Here is a 26408-nt window from a genome sequence, read left to right on the forward strand (position 1 = left end):
AAATCTATAAAAAACTTACCAAATCCCACACCCAAAGATCAAATAATCCAGTGCAGAAATGGGCAGAAAACATGAATAGACACATTTCCAAAGAAGGCATCTCGATGGCCAACAGACACACAAAAAGATGCTCAACCTCTCCCATCATCAGGGAAATACAAATCAAAACCACACTGAGATACCACCTGGCTAAAGTGAACAAATCAGAAGACTATAGATGCTGGAGAGGATGTGGAGAAATGGGAACCCTCTTGCACTGTTGGTGGGAATGCAAAATGGTACAGCTGCTCTGGAAAATTAGTGCAGAGGTTCATCAAAAATTTAAAAATACAACGACTCTATGACCCAGCAGTAGTACTGCTAGGAATTTACACAAGGGATACAGGAGTGCTGATGCATAGGGGCATGTGTACCCCAATGTTTATAACAGTGATTTCAACAATAGCCAAACTATGGAAAGATTCTAAATGTCCATCAACTAATGAATGGATAAAGAAGATGTGGTTTATATATTCAATGGAATACTACTTGGCAATAAGAAAGAATGAAATCATGCCATTTGCAGCAATGTGGATGGAACTGGAAGGTTATATGCTGAACGAAGTAAGTCAGTCAGAAAAGGACAGATTTCATATGTTTTCACTCTTATGTGGATCTTGAGAAACTGAACGGAAGACCATGGGGGAAGAGAAGGAGGAAAAATAGTTACAAACAGAGAGGGAGGGAGGGAAACCACAAGAGACACTTAAATACGGAAAACAAACTAAGGGTGGATGAAGGGGTGGGGGAGAGGGAAAACTGGTGATGGGCATTGAAGAGGGCACTTGTTGGGATGTGTTTTATGTAAGCCAATTTGACAGTAAATTATATTGATAAAAAAATTAATTAGACTCCACAAACAAGGAAGTATGTCCTCCTGCAAACACTGAGAAAGATATTTTTTATAGTGTTCTCATCTTCAAGCATATTTTTAGAATTTTTTTAAATTCTTTTATTTTTAATGATGATGTATACCTGTTTCCCCCCCTGAATTTCCTCTCTCTATTGTTCATGGAAAGCCCAACTCCAGTGTCTACAGTAATCCTTCAGAGTCCATTAATAAGTTACTTTGGGTTGGGGCCAGAGTAAGGATTAACAATTTACTAAGTACTTACATTATGTCAGACTTAAATTATTTCCCCAATCTACACAGTAGTTCCCCATTACCTATGATTTCACTTTCCCTGGTTTCAGTTACCTGAAGTCAACCAAAGCCTGGAAGCAGATCATCCTGACAATACATGGAAGGGTTGGTAAATCATGGTCTAATACTGCATCACAGTGCCTATGTTATTAACCTCACTTCATGTCATCATGTGGATGTTTTTTTACCTCACATCATAAGAAGAAAGCTGAGTATAATACAGTAAGATATTTTGAGAGGCCACATTCACAAAACTTTCATCACAATGCATGATTATAATTGTTTTATTTTACTATTACTGTTGTTAATCCATTACTGTGCTTAATATATAAATTAAACTTTATCAGAATATTCATGCATAGGAAAACACACACACACACACACACACACACACACACACACGTGTGTGTTTTCCTATGCATGAATATTCTGATATATATATAGATAGATAGATGATATATAGAAATATAGATATATAGATATATAGATATACATACATACACACACATTATATATATATATATATATATATATACGTATTATACGTATATATATATATATATATATATATATATATATACACACACACACACACACACACACACACATATAATGTGGGTGTGTGCATATATATATATATATATATATATATATATATATATATATATATATATATATATATATAATGTGTGTGTGTTCTCCTATGCATGAATATTCTGATGTATACACACACACACACACACACACACACACACACACACACATATATATATATATTCAGTATTATTCATGGTTTCAGGCATCCGCTAGGGGTGTTGGAACATATTCCCTACCACAATATGATTTAGATATTTTGTTAGCTCCATTGTAAAAAGAAGGGCTAGGAAGCGTAGACAAGTTAAATGGTATTTCCTAAGCAGCTAAGGAAACTGAATGTCAACTCCAGGTCAATTTGACCCTAAAGCTATTTTCTTTTCATTACTCCCTAGTCCTCTTACCATTGGTCTTTATAATTAGCCTGAACCTGGGAACTGACAGCATATATATGTAGACACACACACACACACACACACACACACACACATACACACTCACACACAATTAGCCAAATCCTGGGAACTGACATATATACACTATATATACATACTAGCATATAAAACACACATATATAAATATAAAGATAAAGATAAAGATAAAGATAAGATAAAGATAAAGATAAAGATAAAGATAAAGATAAAGATAAAGATAAAGATATATACATATACATGTACATACATATATATAGATTAGATAGATAGATAGATAGATAGATAGATAGATAGATAGAAACTATTTTCATAATTCAAACTTGCAGTTAATTTCCATGTCTTCAAGGAAATTCCTTCATTAGGAGAATTTTGCATTAGGTAAAACTTTCCGAAGTAGAAAAATTGTTACTCATTTATGAGAAGTCATGCTTTGTTGTCTCTTTACTTTTTAAGTTTGATTTAAATTCCAGTTAGTTAACACACTTGTAATATTAGTATCAGATGTACAATTTAGTCATTCAACAATCCATACATCACCCAGCACTCATCATGGCAAATATCCTCCTTAACCCCCATCCCCTATTTAATTACCCCCCCCCCCCACCTACTTCCCCTCTGAAAGCCATCAGTTTTCTTACAGTTAAGAACCTCTTTCTTGGTTTCCCTCTCTCTCTCTCCTCCCCCCCCCCCCCCCCCGTTTCTGCCCCCTTAAAGCAAGGAGTCTTTCCATATGTTAAATTAAAGTCTTTTAATTAAAGTCAGTCAGTTAAAAGGCCAACTTTGGCTCAGGTCACGGTCTCACAGTTCATGAGTTTGAGCCCTGCGTTGGGCCCTATGCTGACAGCTCAGAGCCTGGAGCTTGCTTCAGATTCTTTCTCTCTCTCTCTCTCTCTCTCTCTCTCTCTCTCTCTCTCTCTCTGCCTCTCCCCTGCTAACGTTTTGTCTCTCTCAAAAGTAAATAAACATTAAAAAACTAAATCAAATTAAAATAAAATAAACATTTGGACAGTGTGATTTATTAGCTTTTCTGATGTTATGGATGCAGATACAATCCAAGCCTGATTCTCAAGGGCCAACTTAAAGTGTTTATACCAACATCAGCAGTGGAGAAAATCTTGCCTTAATCCACAGGGACACAGGTCAGGCCACTGTTCTTCCAACCCAGGATGTCTGGTCTCCAATATCATTCATTTAGCTACTCCTCAAATCTTAGGAAAGTTACTCCTGAGGCTTCTCTTTCATTTCTTTCTAAACATAACGGCATTGAGTGCTGATCTCTTCATTTCCTTCCTTCCTAATAGTCTGACTGCACTTATTCCTGTTAGGTTTTTCCTCCAACTGACTACATCTCATCATGGCTAGTGGGGTTAAAACTTAATAGGTGTTTTTTACATACCTTACCAGAATCCCTTCTATACTGGCTTAACTCTGGACAACTATTCATAACACATCAAGTCTGAGCTTTAAAAAAGATTTTTTCCAAGCATGCCTGGGTGGCTTACTCAATTAAGCATCTCACTCTTGATTTTGGCTCATGTCATAATCCCAGCGTTGTGAGATTAAGTCCTGTGTCAGGCTCCATCCTCAGCACGTATCCTACTTATGATTCTCTCTCTCTTCCTCTTGCTCTTTCTCCTTCTCCTCCCCCCCATCAAAGATAGATAGATGATAGATAGATAGATGATAGATTAGATAGATGATAGATAGATAGATAGATAGATAGATAGATAGATAGATAGATAGATAGATAGATAGATAGATAGATAGATAGATAATAGATATGATGGATGGATGGATGGATGGATGGATGGATGGATGGATGGATGTATGGATATGATAGATGGATATGATAGAAGAATGGATGATACACAAAAAGTTTTCCTATTTTGGTGTACTTATCAATTTCCTTTTATTATGAAGGAAATAAAGTAGTAGCTGACAGTGCTTGGATAGTCTAAGTGAGATGCTGTGGGATCAAAGAAAATGCGTATATGGTCTCTGCCTGGTTTGTGAAAGATACCTTTTAAAACCCTTGTAATTTTCTAAGTGATATGAACACTAAGAGTATCTTTTGTTATAATATTTGTTCTTTGACCCCAATTTCTGACACAGTTCCTAAATCCCTTGGGATTTCTAAGGAGATAGTAATATCTTTTGTTCTAATGAGGCAGCTCTTGGTGGGATCCTGGATGGGGGCCAGTCACCATGATTAGAATTTTCAGCAATGGGTGAAATTTTCATCCCCATCTACCTCCCTCATTCTCCAGAGAGAGGAGAGGAGCTTGACGTAGAGTTAATGATTAATCATGCCTACCTGATGAAGCTTCATAAAAAATCCAAAAAAGTATGGTGTTCAGAAAGCATCTGGAGTTGGTGGACATGTAGAGATGCTGGTATAGTGGCTCAGAGAAAGGATGGAAACTATGCATTCCCTATTTACATAACTTGCCCTATGTATCTCTTCCATCTGGCTGTTCCTGAGCTATATCCTTTTATAATAAACTGGTAATATAAAAAATAAACTTTCCCTGAGTGAGCCACTCTACCAAGTTAATCAAACCTGAGTAGGGGCTCATGGAAACCACTAACTCATGGCCATTCATTTATAAACACAGATAACAAACAACTTTAGATTGAGGTCTGAAGAGGAGAGGGTTTGAGAGGACAGTCTTGTATGACTGAGCCCTTAATCTGTGGAATCTGATGTTCTCTTCATGTAGATAGTGTCAGAATGGGGTTAAATTCTAGGAGACATAGTTAGCATCACAGAGAATTGTTTCGTGTGGAAAAAAACCTCCACATATTGGTGACCAGAACTGTCAGTACTGAAGTGTTCTGTGTGAGTAGTAAAAGAGAACACACAGAAGTAAGTTTTCTCAAACCTCAAACATCCATTGTTCAGGATGGAGTTAATGTTCCTCTACTTCATTAACCCACATTTCTGAGAACAGTGTCCCAAACCCAGAAACACCTAATCAAAATCCCAGAGGAGACTCATGTCAGAGCCCATAAGATCTGGAGGCCCATTAGATCAGCAAATTATCACCACTGGGCAGACCTTCCTATTTCCTGTCAACTGTATGAGAGCTTCTTGAATAGAACAAATAAATTCAGCATGATCCATGAGCTCCTTTGCACATAATTCTAGGAATGTCATAGTCTCTCTGAAGTAGAATTAGGGGGATTGAAGATAGATCAACCACTGTTCAGGGCTGAGGTCATAGCACTAATCTTGCTTAGAGCTAACTTTTCTTAATAATGTTTTTTCCAATACTCTTATCTTTCTCTATAATTTCCCATTGACAACATGGAAGTTTGGTCTAATCTATGGAAGCTGACTCAATGCAATTGTTGTCATACCTAGAACATCCTGTCCCTCTGTGTAACTTTCTTCCAAAATTCTTTCCTGTGGTGGTTCTACTCATGAGCCTGGCCAACTTCTTCTTTCATTGTTCTTAGAGACTATAATTAATTCAGATTGAGACCCATGTCTCCTGACCCTCAGCTCGGCAATTTTTACTCCATAAATGAATCTACTGCTCAAATTTATTATAAATATTGATTCTAGGAAGACTTCAGTAGAGTCCAATTTGCTCAAGAAAAATGGAGACAGCTTGAATTTCTCTTAGAATATTAGCTAGATACTTTTAATGGTACTTTGCAAATAAATTTAGATAATGTATATACACACAGGTTAAATATGTATCCTAAAAATATTTCTTGATACTATGGATTGCTGGCAAGCAAAATAAAACAAAAATAATTCTAAAAATCAAAGCCAAATATTCTTACTAAAGTGTTTCATGCGAATTGGTAGTGACAACAGAATCTAAATATCTTTAGAAATCAAGAGAATATAGACATTGTGGATGGGACAGAGACATTCAGTGTTGAAACATGTGACTGTTCAGATGAAGTCTGTAAATCCAGAATAACAACATATATTTGCACTCAAAAAAAGATGGTGCACAAACAAACAAAATCTAGAGAGCAGTGCTTTTATTCTCATGTCTCTTCAGTTGTCTTTGGCCATGATTTTTTCTTAGCTTTTCTGTTTTGTCTTTCTGTTTTGTCTGATGCCTGTCTTTGACCCAAGGCTGATCGTGATCCACTAAAATCTGAAGAAGCCACAAGTCTAAGTTTTCCGCCATTTCACTGAGTGCACTGTCAGATGTGATCGTGCATGGGATCTTTGTAATAATAATTTTTTAAAAAAATATTCAGTGACTTTTTTGTTTATTTAGGCATGTTGGATGATTTACAATTAATTTTCCCATGGATAAAACAATATATTTCCAATATTTCTTTAGAAGATATCAAAAAGAGTAGAAGTGATATTCACACAGCTAGTGCTGGAAAGCAAATAGTTATATCCTCCTCATATGAATGAGGAAATGGAAGCTTAGACTGATTTGCAATTTGCCAAATATTAGAATTTGTCTTACCCAGGTCTGTGTGACTCTAAGATCAAAATTATTTCCAAGGATTTGGGCTGTTTCAGGTATTTTATTTAAAGAATAATGGGGGCGCCTCGGTGGCTCGGTTAAGCGTCCGACTTCGGCTCAGGTCATGATCTCATGGTCCGTGAGTTCAAGCTCCGCGTCAGGCTCTGTGTTGACAGCTCGGAGCCTGGAGCCTGTTTCAGATTCTGTGTCTCCCTCTCTCTCTGCCCCTCCCCTGTTCATGCTCTGTCATTCTCTGCCTCAAAAATAAATAAACATTAAAAAAAATTTAAAGAATTCTGCAAATAACACTCTTTTGTATATTTATGAAAAAATATTTAACATTCCAATTGGTAAGCTTCCACACTATATATCAGTAATTTATTAATCTCCTGATAAATTACAAGTACAGAAAAGATTAAGGCACTGTGCATTTATTTGGATTAAAATAATATATGTAAATTTTATTTCAAATTAGGATCAGTCTTAGGCATCTAGAATATTAATTCAGAAACTAGTCTTATTAGTCCAGATTCACATGCACAGTTTTGGCCAAGGACATTGAATCAAACACTTTATCTTTATTAGACATCAAGTGGCAAGCATTTATTGAGTAACTTTTAGGCAGTGGGGAGGTGCCTGAACCTCAAAGAAATTGCCATCTGTTGGGGCAGCATGACTAAATCATTTGAAGCCATTTGCTAAAGAAACAAGACAGTTCATAATTAAGTGCTAATGTGCTACAGAAATTCAAAGAAGCAGAAGGATGTTGACCTGAATTCACTGAAAATTTTATGGTAGACATTCCACTTTGGGTAACATCAATAAACCTGAAGAATCTTTGGGTAAATGGAGAAGCATGAAGGAATTCACAGGCAGTAAGTATAAAGGTGGAATAAAGTCCGATAAATTGATGTATCCAGTTCCAAAGAATGCTTGTAGTGCATATTGTTTACCCTCCTGTAAATTGAATAAGAGTAGGTACCTTGTGTCTCTTCCTTACTTTCTACCTCAAGCACAGTGCCTAGCATGTTGTAGAGACCTAATAAATATAATGTTACTCTTCAATATGAGGAGAAGGCTGAGTAGGCTGGATTTGACATAGGAAATGTAAAATATAAATTAGAAAATATAAAAATAAATTGCTGTCTTATTTCAGTTTGCACATACTTACTGATTTTACTGTTATCAGTTTGCTGAAAAGATTTTGTTAATGGTGGGTAAAATTTTATCAGTCATTTATATATACATTGTAGTGGAGGTGAGGGTAGAGTGAACAATGATCAGATAATTCATTTTGTTTCATAATTCTTTATTGTGTCATCTTTTCTGAATAAGATAAATGTTAATTAATGACTGGTTTGCATTCACACTCCTGAGCACATTTGAGTAAAAGTAAAATCAAGTCTGTTTTGAGTAGAAGAGAAAAGCCCTAAATGGACTTTTTAAGTTAAAGATAGACATGACATATTCATTCAGACAGTCAGTCATTGTGGTAGCCAGGCTCCAAGATGACCCCCAATTATCTCTGCCTCCTGGTATTTACATCTTTATATAATTTATTCCTGTTGAATATGAGCTGGCCTTTATAAATCACTCCTAATCAATAGAATAATGCAGAAATGATAGTATGTGACTTGGAGATTAGGTTATAAAAAGCATTGTAACCCCGTTTCCCCATGCTTTCTGTCTCTCTCTTTCAATCTCTGAAATCACTCTCTCTGGGGCATTCCAGCTTTCATGTTGTGAGTTGCCCTATGGAGAGGCCCATATTACAAGGAGCTAAGGCTTTGTGCCAAATAACCATGTGAATGAGATTGGAAATGGATCTTCTAGCCCAGTCAAGCTTTCAGATGATTATCATTGCAACTGACATTTTGAACGAAGCATCATGAAAGACCACACACCACAAACACTGGCTAAGTCATGCTCAGATTCCTGACTCTCATGAACTGTGTCAGATAATAAATGTTCATTGCTTTAAGTCAGTCAACATTTCTGGGAATACCATGTAAGAGGCATTGAATGATGTGGGGCTATAGATAGATAATACTTGGATCCTGCCCATTAAGAACTCAACAACTGAATTCAAAAACTAACACAGGTACAAACACCTACCATAAGATTTCTGTACTGTAGGGAGAGGATTGAGGGAGATGTAGGGGCTTCTTGTCGGAGGTTGAGTTAGAGCTTGAAGGAAGGTTATTCTTTATACACAGGAAGATGCTGAGGATATAGTTCATATACTGCTCTATTTTGTAATGAGATAGAAAAAATTGCAAAAACAGAGTGGTTAAAAAATGAAGTTAATAATAATTATTATTATAACAATAATACTAGAGTTTATTTTGTTTTTTTACCATAACAGTGTTTCCACATATAGTGATTTATTGATCCCCATAAGAACCAAGTCAAGTGGGCAGAATGGTCACTATTGTACTCATTTTATCACCAGAGGAGTTAAAATTCTGAGGGATTCAACATTATGTCCAAGGTAAGACAAGGAGTTAAGTGTCAGAGATGGATCTTAGGCTCTTTGAAAACAACTGCAACGTATACATCAATGTATACAAGGAAATAACCTCAATTAATTAAAGAAAAGGCACTAGAATGAGTCAGAAGGAGGTGAAATCATTTGTGTAGAAATTCTAAAAAAGAAGGAGAAGGAGAAGGAGGAGAAGAAGGAGAAGGAGCAGGAGGAGGAGGAGGAGGAGGAGGAGGAGGAGGAAGAGGAGGAGGAGGAGGAGAAGGAGAAGGAGAAGGGAAAGGGGGAAAAGGAGAAGAAGAGGAAGAAAGAAAGAAGAGAAAGAAAGAGAGAGAGAGAGAGAGAAAGAGAAAGAAAGAAAGAAAGAAAGAAAGAAAGAAAGAAAGAAAGAAAGAAAGAAAGAAAGAAAGAAAGAAAGAAAGAAAGAAAGGAGGAGGAGGGAAGGAAGGAAGGAAGGAAGGAAGGAAGGAAGGAAGGAAGGAAGGAAGGAAGGAAGGAAGGAAGGAAGGAAGGAAGGAAGGAAGGGAGGAAGGAAGGGAGGGAGGAATGGAAGATAAAAAAGCTGAAAAGTATGCATTATGTCTTAGTCAGAAAGGATGGCAGTTGTCTCCCAAAAGACTTCTTTGAGAGGTGAATTTATTAATGTCAGAAATCAGTTTTGTAAGCTCTCAGACATGGCTTAGCTAGTACACAAACAGGTTTATATTTCAAGGGAATATTTGTATTAGCAAAATACACAGAGAGATTTATTAATTTGTAATGATAAAGGTCACACCAAGCACCCTCACTATGCCCTTCTCTTTTCTGCCGTGTTTAATCAATTATTCACTTTTTAATTTGTTTTTAGTCTTTTGAATTTCTGATATCTCATTCTCTACAGACTTCTTTCCCTATGTCACTTCTACTCAGAAATAAAACAAACAAAAAACATTCTTGACCCTAGCCTCACCTTTATTTCTACCTATCTCCAGCCTTTCTTTTTTCCTTCTTAGACAGAAAAGTCTACCTTATTCATCTCTTATAATTGTGTGCCTCTATCACCCCACTGATTCTTTTCTAGAAAATACCATTAATGACCTTCCCATTGTCAAATTTGGTGCTGTCTTCACAGACCTCATCATACAGGCTATCTAATGACATTTTACAGCACTGACCATTGATTTTTTTTCCAACATGAAAATGCCTTTTTTAGAAACCTCTTAATTCTCCTGAAACTCTACACAAAGTTATCAAGGCAAAGCCAGGTTTGAGTATAAAGGAGGGCAAGTAAGTGATAGGGAGCAGCAGCATTGCTCATGAAAATGTATTTGGGAATGTGAGTTGGATTTTATGGATTTTGTCATCTTTTTTTAACATTGCTTCTTCTAATGTCTTTTCTTTCTTGTTTTTATCATGTCAGGACAATTTGTTCACTTAAAGTTATTACAAAGATTTCTTTCTGGAAAATGTGCTGAGATGACAGGACTTGTTTTAAAACTAAAAGGAAATGAAATCAAGTAGAAAGGGGAAAAAACTAGACAGATAAGGAATGAACTCCCTCCACCCCACTCCCCCCAAAAGTTTCTATGTTTCTCATGATTAGGTTGTGGACAGAGGTGGAAAATCATTACACACAACCCAGAGGTTTGTGATTGGATCCACAGGATCTGATATTCTCTATTTTCCACTTCCCAGAGTAAACTTGGAATCAAGGAGATAAGTGGGAAAAAATGATCTATATTCTTATACTACGTCTAAGACTAAGTAGTTATTAAGGGTCCCTTATTAAGGCGAACATTCTATGATTCTGTAAAGATGGGTGTAAAGTAGTTCACAGAGATGATAAAACTTTATAAATATAATGTGATATTTTGACACTCACAATACACATAAAATTGTCTACACTTGTACATGATGAAGTTCAAATGTAACAGTTAAGAAAAATTTCTGGTTATATGACACAATTTATTATATGCCCTTATAACATGGATAGTCCATTTGTTTTAAAAAAATGACAGATGGTAATTTATTTACTTACGATTTAGTATTCTGACTTAATAAATAAATACTTGAGGCTTTAAAGGCAGTCACAGTATCTTTTAAGAAAAATTATATAGGCTTTCCACTTATATTTAGCATTTATGAAAGATGTTCTCCTCATATCCTCAAAGTTCAAGCTTTATTAATTGAAAATGGTGATTGAAGACTTCTGCTCAAGACCCCAAGCTTGTGGAAACTACTTGGGTGCTGAATCCCACATTGCAAATGAAATAAATGGCATGCGCTCTTGATATACAAACAACAAAATACCTATCATCCATAAGTCAGGAATATAGTGGTATTAAAGATACTGGTCTTTATCTTTTTTTTTTCTGTCACACATGCAAATTATTTCTTATTCTATAGGTTCAGAGTGCCCCTGTGCCCATGGCTATTTGCTCTTACTGATGCTTTTCCAACCTCAGTATCTATTGGTATAGGAGACTTTTAGAATTTTGTTTCAATCTTCTTCTCTTAACCTCCCTCATGTTTCTCCTTTGAGCTAGATGAGCTAAATGCTTCAGCCTGGCAGAATTTACAGTCTGGCCCAAATTTATAACTAATCATACCTCTGGTACCCTTCATGCATCTTAATACAAAGCTTTGGGGCACTTGCTTCCCAGATGGTGAAATAACCCTGGGCATTGTGTCCACAGCTATATCTCTGGCATCATCTCTAAGGATTCCCTTAAGAATTATGCTATGCTAAGTGTGACTATAAAGTAACAAGTCCATTTTTTCATATGGCAATATAAATGCTCGTCTCATTTCTTTCTAAGTACATTTATATTTACCCCTCTTAGGGATAGCAGTGGGTAATTATCAATTGCACAGATAAAGATGGTTATCCTAATAGGAATTTTGATCTCTGAAAGTTCCTGGTTTTCAGAGAGGCTAATTAAAAGTGGCATCAACCTCAAAATGAATTTTTGGGAGAATGTAAGGAGGCTAGCTGGCTACAGGATTATTAGGAATTCTGATGCTTTTTACATATGGGTATTTGGAATTTGGTATTTGAAAGGAAACTGACACAGGCAAAAAGATATATTAGTGTTCGTGTAAAGACTGCCCAGTTACATGGTAGGGTGTCAGGGCATTCTTCCAGCTAGCTTGTGCTCTAAGAGTTCTGAGGCTGAAGGCTGTAAAACTAGCCTGTAAATCATATACCCTGTCCGTTATTCTATTTTGATGCATATGTTTGTAGTCTTCACACAGAAGGGTGGGGTTTCTGTTCAATGCTTCTCTTAAGTAGAAAATTGGTCTGAAAGAGTAATGGGGCATAAAAGAACTAGAGAATTTGTCTGGAATGTGTCCAGTGGAAAGAGCACTAGACTGAGAATCTACAAATGCAGATGTTGGTATGACAATTATCATACTGAGCTGTGTATCGGTGCACAGATCACTTAGCTGAGTGTTCTGCTTAGAATGTGGCCTGGCACATAAAAGTTACTCAAAAACTTTTGCTTAATGACAAATGGATTAATCATTGATTTGTTAAAAAAATATGATAGGATTTGACAACTGGGTTTCAAAGTTTAATCCTTCTTTGCATACTAGACTAGTCGTTTTGCATAAAACGACTTTATGCTCCAAGTAACATCGTAACAAAGAACCTATGGCAGCCGAGTAACCTCTGGACAGGAAGGATTTCTCATTAGCTGACTACTAAGTTTTAGGATGCTAAAACATTTGCAGAGATATCTTAATTAGGCCATGATGCAAGTCCATTCTGATCCTAGCATTTGATGAACCTGTGTCATTCAGAAAAGTGTAGATGTTAAAAGGTGACTTTGGCACCTTTTAACAATAGAATCCCATAGTGGAAATAATTCCAATTATATTAAAAAATTCTTGGAATTTTTAACTCTCAGAACAAAAATCTGGGTAGAATAATCCTGGTCCAGACCAGGTCCAGTCCTGAGAAAACAGCCCTGGGTTTATCATTTGTACTTGTTTTTCTTTCAAGGAGTCCCACATACCAAAGCTTGAGAATTATATTTATTATGAAAACCTAGGCATGATGGTTATATTTTAGGATTTTGTGAAATATTTTGCAAGTATAATGAGGCTTCCATTATTTCCTGATGGCTATTAATGAACATTGTTTCCTCTGATGTTTTAAGTTTCTGGAAGTCTATTTTTGAATTCTGTTCATTTCTCTTCACTACCACTAAGTTCCAGTCTAGCCTTTACCTCAAAGCAGATTATTTGTTAATCAAAAAGAATTCAGGATGTTGCCAGCTCAGTTTAAGCATTGCCTGAAAAGTTTCAGTACTTTCATATGTACATCTGTTTATTGTTAACTCATCCATTCTCCATCCAGAAGCACCAAGCTTGAACTGGGTACCAGGAAACACACTGGAAAGGAGAGGTAAAAAGTACTAGGCATTGCCCTTAAGGAGCTCACAAATGAATACCCACAGTGAAAAAACACAAAAATGTGGTGAGAAAAGTGTTCTGAGAAGAGCAAGGTATTAAACATATACCTTTCTGAGCTTGGGGTGAAGAGAGGGGGGTCAGAGGAGGTGTCATGGAGAGATGGTGTCAGAGCTGAGATACAAATGAGGAAGGGAATTAAACTGGAGGGAAATGACAGGGAGGAAGGCAGGGATTGGGAGGTGAAAGCCTCTATGATGCATTAACAGCAGGTATAAAGGCATGAACAGAAGAAAGTCACGCCCGTTAGCAAACTGCATATAGGAACAGTTAGGACTCTAACAGTAGGTCCTGTTAGAGGACCTAACAGTAGGTCACTCTACTGTGACCCAAGAGAGAACCAAGTTAAAAAAAAAGTAAAGAAATGATATTATGTTATTTAGAAATGCTTCCCTATATCTACTATGATATTTAATTTTAAATTTGTGGTCTATATGATTTATGATTATTACTACATATTTGCTTAATAGTCATTGCTTGCATAGTGATACAAGATAATCGTATTTTGGTTCTAGCTTGGATAATTTCCCAGAAAGTGATACTAAGTAAAATTTGTTATATCTGGCCCTCTTTTTCATCTTTTTATTTCTCTAAGTTACTCTTGAATTGGCCCCCTAAAAACCTATCTCATACCTTTTTACATGTAAAATTTCTTTAGCTTCAACGTATTTGAAAAACCCTAACCCAGAATCTTGGGAGACAGGATCACATCCAATACAGAAGCCAGAGTCTAAAGAGGTCAACACAAATTTGCACAGGCAACATGTATAGGGGTTGGGAGAAGATGTTAAGATAAAGATGTTGTAACGGTCTCTGAAATGTTCCAAGTCTCAGTCATGAACTACACCAGGCATAGTCACGGTTACTGCATCTGCATCTATAGGTAACTCAGCTTTAGAAAAAGGTCAAAAATTTGTTTCCTGGTTCATATGACAGTTCTAAAGATAATGTTCTACAATGTTGTAAAGATAAAGCAACAATGTTGTAAAGATAAATAAAACAACAATGTTCTAAAGATAATAGGGTAAAAAGACAGTATATGTAAGAGACCAAATTTGATTTCCAGTGTTTGCTTTTTTTATTTTGAGAGCAAATGAAAGCACCAGCATGGGTGGGGCAGAAGGGGTGATGGAGAGACTCTCAAGCAGTTCCCTCACTGTCAGCACAGAGCTCACACAGGGCTCAATCTCACAAACTGTGAGATCAGACCTGAGCTGAGAGTAAGATTTGGATGGTCAACCAACTTAACCACTCAGATTCCCTGTGATTTGATGTTTTTAGTAAAATGCTATGTTGCAACAGAATTTCAGCAAATATACAAAGTAATTGAACTCTCATTTAACTTAGAGGAAAAGGATCCTGGGTTAAATGGGCCAAAAATCATGACCTGGGGACATTTTATCATATAGTTTAGCACAAAAAGCTATCTCCTTGTCCACTGCTACTTTTTATACTTTTAGAATTCCGGTGCTGAACACGTTCAAATAAAGTTTCACTTCATGCTCACTCTACTCCATTCTTTCTCTGACCAGACTTACCTTCCTACAATGCCTGTAAGATATTTTGTTGTTAAACTTGGAGAGGCAGCTTGGAGGGCACCTATGATAATCTATGATTATCTCCATTTTACAGGGGGGCAGGAAACTCATCCTCAGAGTTTAAATAACTAGTCCAAGCTCACAAACTTTTTCAATTTTGTGAATAAGAAAAAAGATTTTTAATAACAGTGAGATAGATTTTTTTTTACTGTTGAGTAACAGAATTTAAAAAGAATAATGAATTTTTGCTGTTGAGAATATTGTGGAACAGGCATTCTAAGACATTGTTGGTAACATTATGCATTGGCCACGTTTCTGGAAATCAATTTGGCAATTTTATCAAAGGCCTTAAAAATGTTTGATATCCTTTTTATTGAGCCATATTTCTCATTGGAATCTATTTTAAAGAAATAGAGATGTGTACATCTATATATATACAGAGATGCTGATTGCAGCTCTATTTTTCATAACAGTGAAAATTAGAAATAGTCTACTTTGTCATCCATATGGAAATGGCTGATTAAAGTATAGTATAATCATAAGACAGACTATTATGCAACTACTAAAATATCTTCAAAGAATTTTATTATACATTAGGGTATACTCATGATGTAATTTGGAGAGAAAAATGTAAGATAAAAAATAAAATGTGCAGTGTGACTTGTGTGTGTGAGCATACATGCAAAAGAGAGACAGAGACAGAGAGAGAAAGAGAGAGAGAGAGACAGAGAGATCTACCAAAATATATAGTGAGCACACCAACATGTTATTTGTAGTCTTTTTGGTGGAGATTGTGATTAAAAATTTTTTTCATACTATATTTTCCAATTTCTCTATACTAAGCAAGTATTTCTTTTAGCATATGGAAAAGAGACGTTACTCTGATTTAACTAACCTTAGATTTAACTGCTTTGTACTCACAAATGAACCTTCCATGTTCTAATTCTAACATATACATATTGAATAGAAAGAGGGGGAAAACAATGTTGGTTTGGAATAAAGGCTTATAGAGGAAAGAAGCTGATCTATAGAAACGTTACATGATTGTTCAGAAAAAGATTTTTGGTATCCAACAGAATAACTTTACTCTGCCAGTGAACATAGAAAAGCCAAAAACTTAATTGTATGCCAGACAGAAAACCATCCTACCTAAAGTAAGCACTCCCAACACCTGCTGGAATTATTCTATATTGTGATCTTGTATTAATATGTGTAAAATAGTAATTGGTGTTATATTATAACTCTATTTGTTGTTGTCTGTTTCCCTCTTTGGACTATAAAGAACATAAAGGTGAATGCCTTGTCTGCCTCACTGCTGTATGCTCAATGCTGAAAACATAGTCTGACTCACAGGAGGCATTAAATAAACTTTTGTTGAATGATAACTGAATTAATTCACTATAGATCTGTCATAAAAGTTGACCTGTAGTCTTTGAAGTTTAACCTTTCCTCACCAAGGCTGTTGGTATACTCTCAGACTTTAAGTTGGCTATAGATTTAGAAGCTGGGGAAGGAAATACATGGTTCTAAGAATCACAGCACTTTTGATTTTGCTGCTTTTATTTTATTTTATTTATTTTTTGCTTGATATGTAATTGGTCGCTTTTAAACCTGTGGGCAGACTGCTTGGCAGAGGCAGAGGGGAGATCTATAAAGAGAGTTTTGTTTCAAAGACTCAGAGCATCATGAGTTGCTGAATTTATGTGAGCTCCACAGAGGTATCTTTCCCTGGCCTGTTGCTCACTGAAAAATATTTCCATTGGTGCCCTTGAGTCCACCTGGCTCTCATCCTTTATGCCTGTTCTTCAAGGGACACCAAGCACACTCCATTCTACCTTTTTGACTTTTGAATTAATTTTCCTAATTGGTAGAGACTCCAGTTCCTCCAGAATTGGCTGATGTTCAGGCATAAAGTTTACAGGTGAACTCACACCTTTGACCCTTTCTCTTCTACTGTCTCATCTTTTGGGTCTTTTATGGCAATAACATGGCATTGTGTCCCACTCACTGCTATTTTCTTATACCTACTTTGGGAAATTGCTGACATTTCTGTATGTCTTATCAGTACAAGCATATTCTACATATTTAAATTTTACTGCACTAATAAGTCTTGCACACAACTAGAGCACTAACAAAGTACCAAAGTCAATTAAAGTATTTACAATTCTAATTATACTTAGATGTTCATATTGTGTAAAATAACTCATTTAGTAAAGTAGTACTTTGATTTTACAACATCACAGGATAAATGGTTCTAGAAATTCTGTTCTAACTTTCCACATTATTTGCCTTATAAAAATCTAATGAATTCGTCAGCTAGAATTGCAAGCACAGTTCTTATATGCCTTTCTAAGCTCAGTGGTAGTTTTGCTAGTTACGTTAGAGAAGACTCATTCATACAGTTTTAATGGCAGCTGCTGGTCTAGGTGAAGAATGACTTACCTGCTGCCTTAATATATTACCACCATGTGTCATTTCCCCCTCTGATTATTTCCTGTGTTTGAGGTTAGAATATATTAGCCTGCTGTGTGACCTGGGTGTAGCTGCCCGCCAGGTATACCCTGTAGATAACTGACAAATTCCTAATGTGGTTGGATTTTCAGTGAGCCATGCTGAAAGATTAGGTTCTGAAGTATATGCCATAATGAAATAATCAAGCTTTTGTTTAATACAAAACATGATGGATCACATATGAACTGGTAAATATCCATCTGACATAAATTATACCTATGGACTCTTTCAAAATTCTTTAAGCTCATTAATTTGAGATTAAAACTCCAAATTTGATGGGGAAAAAACTACCTAAAGCAAAATTATGGCAAAGCTTTCAGGCACCATTCTGGTACCTGGGCACCCATTGGGATCTTGGGTACTTAATGGCCTGTTAATATTTTGAATCACAGTCTGCAATATGACACAAAATACTCACCAACGCAGCTCCCATGTACTTAATGTATCTTTTACTTTCAGCTTCCTACAGGGAAGTGTTTAATTGCATCCATGATTGAGATGATCATTTTTATTGTATTCAGCCCAGAGTTAGGGAGAGGTGACCCCTAATTGGGCAAGTTTTGAATTTCAGGTTATTTGTCATCTCTTAGTTATCAATGGTGCTATTACTGTCATTAGTGTTATCATCAGAATGTGAGTGTTAATCTTGTAATTGTATGTGGCACTGTGTTAACTGCAATACTAGGAAGCCCTTGGTTCTTGCTGGTTGGATGTGCATAATCAAAACATACTCCACAATGGAGCAGACCAATGTAATGGGTTCATGCAGAAATTTGAGAGAAAGGAAGATGAAAACACTGTGTAAGTGAGCAGATCTTTAGGAGGACTTAATTGCTTTGACTCTGTCTTAAGACTACAAACTACCATCTGGAGATTTTTAATCTATTTAAGTGATATCACTAAGCTATTATTATGTTCCTAATGCAGTCCTAAGTACTTTATATGTGTCATATATAAATTCCTTGCAACAGACTTACATGATAAATGCCATCAGTATGTCCAGCCTATTTATCAGATAAGTACACAAACACTAGTAGGAGGTGGAGCAGAGATACTACATCAGTCTGTCTGACTTCAGGGTCCACAGCAAGGCAACATTTACACTGTAAGTAAACATTGCAACATTTCACAGGAATAACATTTCATTTGGAACAGACTTTGGTTGTTTTGCATTACTATTTGAAAATAAGTAAGAATTACATTCATAACTATATAAAACTCAGCTAAGTGGACAAAGCAAGAGAGGGAATAAGCAAGAATGAAAGCAGTTGATTTAGTGTAGTAACTTTCTGAAATTAGCTCCATAACATTTTTTAATACTGCAATGTTTTTGTTTTGTTTTGTTTTGTTTTAAAACGGTTTAAAAATGGTAGCATTGTGTACTGAACTGGAAGGCATGTACTATACTGGGAGAAGGAATGATCCTATTTGGATGGTGCATCAGTGGTTTAAGACTCTTTGATAATTTTGATAAGCATCTCATCCATTTGAATTATGATTATTTGTAGGCACACACATCTCCTATTACATTTTTTACTGTTTATTATATACTGGTCATTCCACTAATAGTATTTGGTGGTTACATGTTAATTAAGCATTCTCTCCAAGCTAATACTATGTATACTGATAATTCCATTTCTCCCTCCTCTTCCCACATTTTCTCTTTCTCATATTTGCTTTTTTGGGGTGGTGGGTGGATTGAAGTGGGAAGCATACTTCTTAACCCTTTTCCCCTTGAGCTTTAATTTTCTTTCTTTAGAATAAGAATTATTTTTAGTTTAAAATTGCCTAATTCTTCTTTTGATAGGGAATTTGAATATGCAAATGGGTGTTACAAATCATTACCATTAGAGGAAACTCCTATTATAGAATAATTCCGCATGAAGGCTCACTATGGAGGGCCACTGATAGTCCCTGCCCTCCTAAACTTGAATTACTTTAGACAGATATGTGGGCTGTGCATGGGTTTCTTGCCTGTTTATACAAAGCCTAAATGTAATCTGATATCCACACCCCCAGTAACCCACTGACACTATACGGACTTGTTCTTGGGTAAGCTGCTTTTTTCAGAACAACAGTACAAGGAGCTGTAGTGTAGGAGTCAGGTGAACTGGGTTCTCCTTCTACCAGTGGCACTAATCATGTACATGACCTAAACCAGGTAGTCACCATTCAGTGCCTTTCTTTCCTCACCTGTAAGAAGAAGAAAGAATTGCATAGACATCTCAAGTCCTTTCTTACTCTGTGGCTCAGGACTAAGAAGCAAACGCAGAGCTGGGGGGCTTCACTACTCTCAGTTCACTGTTTACTAATTCACTCCACCACAGAAGCCCTTGGTAGGCCCTGGCTTGCCTGCCACATTCCACCTGTAGGCTGTGCCTGCCTGCTGCAGAGCACTGAGATGCAGAGATGCTCCTCTGTTTCTTCCTCTTTTGCGTATGAAACAGACAATCTGTCATATTGGCAATCAGTTACATCTTGTGAATGCTAGGCTTCCTTGGGCACCATCATTCTAAGGCTGTCCTTTCCCTCACCTGTAACCTGTGATGGATAGTGAGGGAAAGGCTGTACTCCTGACCTCACCGGTGGACAACAAGAAAGCTTTTGAAGATGTAATAGTGGCATCTGCTCACTGAAACCTCTGTAGTCTCACATGTGGCTTATGATTGAGGGTTAAAATGGCAAGGTCCTGTGTGTGATGCATAAGTAAGTATGATTCACAATTAGGAACACCATACCATTACCCTTCTCCATACTGGAGGCATGACTGTCAGATAAAGATTTCACATGCAAGAGAGATAAAGGTGGAATTTTGTATTGGGCTGTCATGGAAAAAAAATCATCTTCCATATGGTTTCCTAATTACTTATTTATTTATTTTCTTAGTTTACTTATTTTTTGAGGCAGGGGGAGCAGGGAGGCCCAGAGAGGGAAGGAGAGAGAAAATCCCAAGCAGGGTCCATACCATCAGCACAGAGTCAATGTGGGGCTTGAACTCATGAACTGTGAGATCATGAGCTGAGCTGAAATCAAGGGTTGGATGCTTAACCAACTGAGCCACCCAAGTGTCCCTTGTAATTATTTAAAGACTATGCCCTAACTCCCTGATGCCCTCCTTATGTGTGCAGGTGACTTCACTTCCCTTCAGTTTCTCTGATAATTCTTCTGTTTTCTGCCTGTGGCTATTCTGCCTATGACTATCTATAGGCAACTGTTTTTCCATTCTGAAACTGTTCTTAACTTTACCATACTCACACACAAAAAAGGACAAAAAAACATGCAAACAAAACCCAGCACAGTAGAGTCTCGAGGAAGATGGCGGTGTAGGAGGACGCTGGTCTCACCGCATCCTGCTGATCACTTATATTCCATCCACACTTGCCTAAATAACCCAGAAAACCACCAGAAGACTAGCAGAATGGATTCTCCAGAGCCAAGTATAGACGAGAGGCCCATGGAAGAGGGTAGGAAGGGTGGAGAGGCTGTGCTTGCTTCATGGACTTGCAGGAGGGAGCTGGGATGGAGGCGCAACCCACGGGCAAAGCAGAGCCCCCGAGTCTGGCTTGCAAAAGCAGAGGGGTCAGATGGAGTGTGTTCAGACAGCAAGCAGGACTTAACATCTGGAGGGTTATAAGCAAACAGCTCTGCTCGGAGAGTGGGAGGGCTGGGGGACAACAGAAGGGAGAGTTGTTGAGCCCCAGAGGACAGAGCTCAGCTTGGTGGGGAACAAAGGTGCCTGCCAGAGCCATCTCCCTCACCCATCCCCCAGCCAAAATCCCAAAGGGAACTAGTTCCTGCCAAGGAACTTGCTTGCACCACTCAAACACCCAACACTGCTTCGGTGAAACCATCCCTCCAGCGGCGGCAGATCTGACTCCCACTCAGTGCTGCAGGGCCCCTACCGAAGTGGATCACTGAAGGAAAAGTGAGCTCAGTCTGGCCCTCCCGCCCCTGTGCACCTTGCTGATCCACCCCAACTAATACGCGAGATCCCCAGCACCACAACCCTGGCAGTGTGCAAGTAGCCCAGATGGACCATGCCACCCCACAGGGAATCCCACTCTTAGTAGAGGGGAAGAGAAGGTACACACCAGTCGGACTGTGGCCCCAGAGGTGGGCTGGGGGCAGACATCATGTCTGACTGCAGCCCCACCCACCAATGGAAGTTATTCAAGACAGCACAAGGGAAGTGCCCTGTAGTTCCACACTCCAGGGACTATCCAAAATGACAAAACAGAAGAATTCCCCTCAAAAGAATCTCCAGGAAATAGCGACAGCTAACGAACTGATCAAAAAGGATTTAAACATTATAACAGAAAGTGAATTTAGAATAATAGTCATAAAATTAATCACTGGGGTTGAAAACAGTGTAGAGGACAGCAGAGAATCTATTGCTACAGAGATCAAGGGACTAAGGAACAGCCAGGAGGAGCTAAAAAATGCCATAAATGAGCGGCAAAATAAAATGGAGATGACCACAGCTTGGATTGAAGAGGCAGAGGAGAGAATAGGTGGACTAGAAGATAAAATTATGGAAAAAGAAGAAGCTGAGAAAAAGAGAGATAAAAATATCCAGGAGTATGAGGAGAAAATTAGAGAACTAAGTGATGCATTAAAGAGAAATAATCTACACATAATTGGTATTCCAGAAGAGGAAGAGAGAGGTAATGGTGCTGAAGGTGTACTTGAAGAAACAATAGCTGAGAACTTCCCTGATCTGGGGAAGAAAAGGGCATTGAAATCCAAGAGGCACAGAGAACTCCCTTCAGATGTAACTTGAATCGATCTTCTGCACGACATATCATAGTGAAACGGGCAAAATACAAGGGTAAAGAGAAAATTCTGAAAGCAGCTAGGGATAAACGTGCTCTAACATATAAAGGGAGACCGATAAGACTCATGACGGATCTCTCTACTGAAACTAGGCAGACCAGAAAGTAATGGCAGGGAATCTTCAATGTGAGGAACAGAAAAAATATGCAGCTGAGAATCCTTTATTCAGCAAGTCTGTCATTTAGAATAGAAGTGGAGATAAAGGTCTTCCCAAACAAACAAAAACTGAAGGAATTCATCACCACTTAACCAGCCCTACAAGAGATTCTAAGGGGGATCCTGTGAGACAAAGTACCAGAGACATCACTACAAGATGAAACCTATGGACATCACAATGACTCTAAACTCTTATCTTTCTATGATAACACTGAATGTAAATGGACTAAACGCACCAACCAAAAGACATAGGGTATCCGAATGGATAAAGGAACAAGACCCATCTATTTGCTGTCTACAAGAGACTCATTTTAGACCTGAGACACCTTCAGATTGAGAGTGAGGGGATGGAGAACTATTTATCATGCCACTGGAAGTCAAAAGAAAGCTGGAGTGGTCATACTTATATCAGACAAACTAGACTTTAAATTAAAGGCTGTAACAAGAGATGAAGAAGGACATTATATAATAATCACAGGGTCTATCCATCAAGAAGACCTAACAATTATAAATGTCTATGCGCCGAATACTGGAGCCCCCAAATATATAAAACAATTACTCACAAACATAAGCAACCTTATTGATAAGAATGTGGTAATTGCAGGGGACTTTAACACCCCATTTACAGAAATGGATAGATCATCTAGACACACGGTCAATAAAGAAACAAGGGCCCTGAATGATACATTGGATTAGATGGACTTGACAGATATATTTAGAACTCTGCATCCCAAAGCAACAGAATATACTTTCTTCTCGAGTGCACATGGAACATTCTCCAAGATAGATCACATACTGGGTCACAAAACAGCCCTTCATAAGTATACAAGAATTGAGATCATACCATGCATACTTTTAGACCACAATGCTATGAAGCTTGAGATCAATCACAGGAGAAAGTTTGGAAAACCTCCAAAAGCATGGAGGTTAAAGAACACCGTACTAAAGAATGAGTGGGTCAACCAGGCTATTAGAGAAAAAATTAAAAAATATATGGAAAGAAATGAAAATGAAAATACAACAATCCAAACGCTTTGGGATGCAGTGAAGGCAGTCCTGAGAGGAAAATGCATTGCAATCCAGGCCTATCTCAAGAAACAAGAAAAATCCCAAATACAAAATGTAACAGCACACCTAAAGGAACTAGAAGCAGAACAACAAACACAGCCTAAACCCAGCAGAAGAAGAGAAATAATAAAGATCAGAGCAGAAATAAACAATATAGAATCTTAAAAAAAACCTATAGAGCAGATCAATGAAACCAAGAGTTAGTTTTTTGAAAAAATAAACGAAATTGATAAAACCTGTAGCCAGGCTTCTCAAAAAGAAAAGGGAGATGACCCAAATAGATAAAATCATGAATGAAAATGGAATTATTACAACCAATCCCTCAGAGATACAAACAATTATCAGGGAATACTATGAAAAACTATATGCCAACAAACTGGACAACCTGGAAGAAATGGACAAATTCATAAACACACACACCCTTCCAAACTCAATCAGGAGGAAATAGAAAGCTTGAACAGACCCATAACCACTGAAGAAATGGAATCGGTTATCAAAAATCTCCCAACAAATAAGAGTCCATTTTCAGATGGCTTCCCAGGGGAGTTCCACCAGATGTTTAAAGCAGAGATAATACCTACCCTTCTCAAGCAATTCCAAACAATAGAAAGGGAATGAAAACTTCCAAACTCATTCTATGAAGCCTAAACCAGACAGAAACCCAGTAAAAAAAAAAAGAGAACTACAGGTCAATATCACTGAGGAATATGGATGCAAAAATTCTCAGTAAGATACTAGCAAATCAAATTCAACAGCATATAAAGAGAATTATTCACCATGATCACGTGGGGTTCATTCCTGGGCCACAGGGCTGGTTCAACATTCGCAAATCAATAAACGTGATCCATCAAATTAATAAAAGAAAAGATAAGAACCATATGATCCCATCAATCGATGCAGAAAAAGCATTCGACAAAATTCAGCATCCTTTCTTAATAAAAACCCTCGAGGAGGTCAGGATAGAAGGAACATACTTAAACATCATAAAAGCCATTTATGAAAAGCCCACTGCTAATATCATCCTCAATGGGGAAAAACTGAAAACTTTTCCCTGAGATCAGGAACACGACAGGGAAGTCCACTCTCTCCGCTGTTGTTTAACATAATGTTGGAAGTTCTAGCATCAGCAATCAGACAACAAAAGGAAATCAAAGGCATCAAAATTGGCAAAGACGAAGTTCAGCTTTCACTTTTTGCAGATGACATGCTCTTATACATGGAAAATCCGAGAGACTCCACCAAAAGTCTGCTAGAACTGATACATGAATTCAGCAAAGTTGCAGGATACAAAATCAATGTACAGAAATCAGTTGCATTCTTATACACTAATAATGAAGCAACAGAAAGACAAATAAAGAAACTGATCCCATTCACAATTACACCAAGAACATAAAATACCTAGGAAAAATCTAACCAGAGATGTAAAAGATCTGCATCTTGAAAACTATAGAAAGTTTACGAAGGAAATTGAAGAAGATATAAAGAAATGGAAAAACATTCCATGCTCATGGATTGGAAGAATAAATATTATTAAAATGTCAATACTACCCAAAGCTATGTACATGTACAGTGCAATCCCAATCAAAATTGCACCAGCATTCTTCTCAAAACTAGAAGAAACAATCCTAAAATTTGTATCGAACCACAAAAGTCCCCAAGTAGCCACAGTAATTTTGAAGAAGAAGACCAAAGCAGGAGGCATCACAATCCCAGACTTTAGCCTCTACTACAAAGCTGTAATCATCAAGACAGCATGGTATTGGCACAAAAACAGACACATAGACCGATGGAATAGAATAGAAACCCCAGAACTAGACCCACAAAATTATGGCCAACTCATCTTTGACAAAGCAGGACAGAACATACAATGGAAAAAAGACAGTCTCTTTAACAAACGGTGCTGGGAGAACTGGACAGCAACATGCAGAAGATTGAAACTAGACCACTTTCTCATACCATTCACAAAAATAAACTCAAAATGGATAAAGGACCTGAATGTGAGACAGGAAACCATCAAAACCTTAGAGGAGAAAGCAGGAAAAGACCTCTCTGACCTCAGCCGTAGCAATCTCTTACTCGACACATCCCCAAAGACAAGGGAATTAAAAGTAAAAGTGAATTACTGGGACCTTATGAAGATAAAAAGCTTCTGCACAGCAAGGGAAACAACCAACAAAACTAAAAGGCAACCAACGGAATGGGAAAAGATATTTGCAAATGACACATCGGACAAAGGGCTAGTATCCAAAATCTATAAAGAGCTCACCAAACTCCACACCCGCAAAACAAATAACCCAGTGAAGAAATGGGCAGAAAACATGAATACACACTTCTCTAAAGAAGACATCCGGATAGCCAACAGGCACATGAAAAGATGTTCAACGTCGCTCCTTATCAGGGAAATACAAATCAAAACCACACTCAGATATCACCTCACGCCAGTCAGAGTGGCTAAAATGAACAAATCAGGAGACTATAGATGCTGGAGAGGATGTGGAGAAACGGGAACCCTCTTGCACTGTTGGTGGGAATGCAAATTGGTGCAGCCGCTCTGCAAAGCAGTGTGGAGGTTCTTCACAAAATTAAAAATAGACCTACCCTATGACTCAGCAGTAGTACTGCTAGGAATTTACCCAAGGGATACAGGAGTACTGATGCATAGGGGCACCTGTACCCCAATGTTTATAGCAGCACTCTCAACAATAGCCA

Source organism: Panthera leo, chromosome Y (assembly GCF_018350215.1).
Source record: "Panthera leo isolate Ple1 chromosome Y, P.leo_Ple1_pat1.1, whole genome shotgun sequence".
Lineage (NCBI taxonomy): Eukaryota > Metazoa > Chordata > Mammalia > Carnivora > Felidae > Panthera > Panthera leo.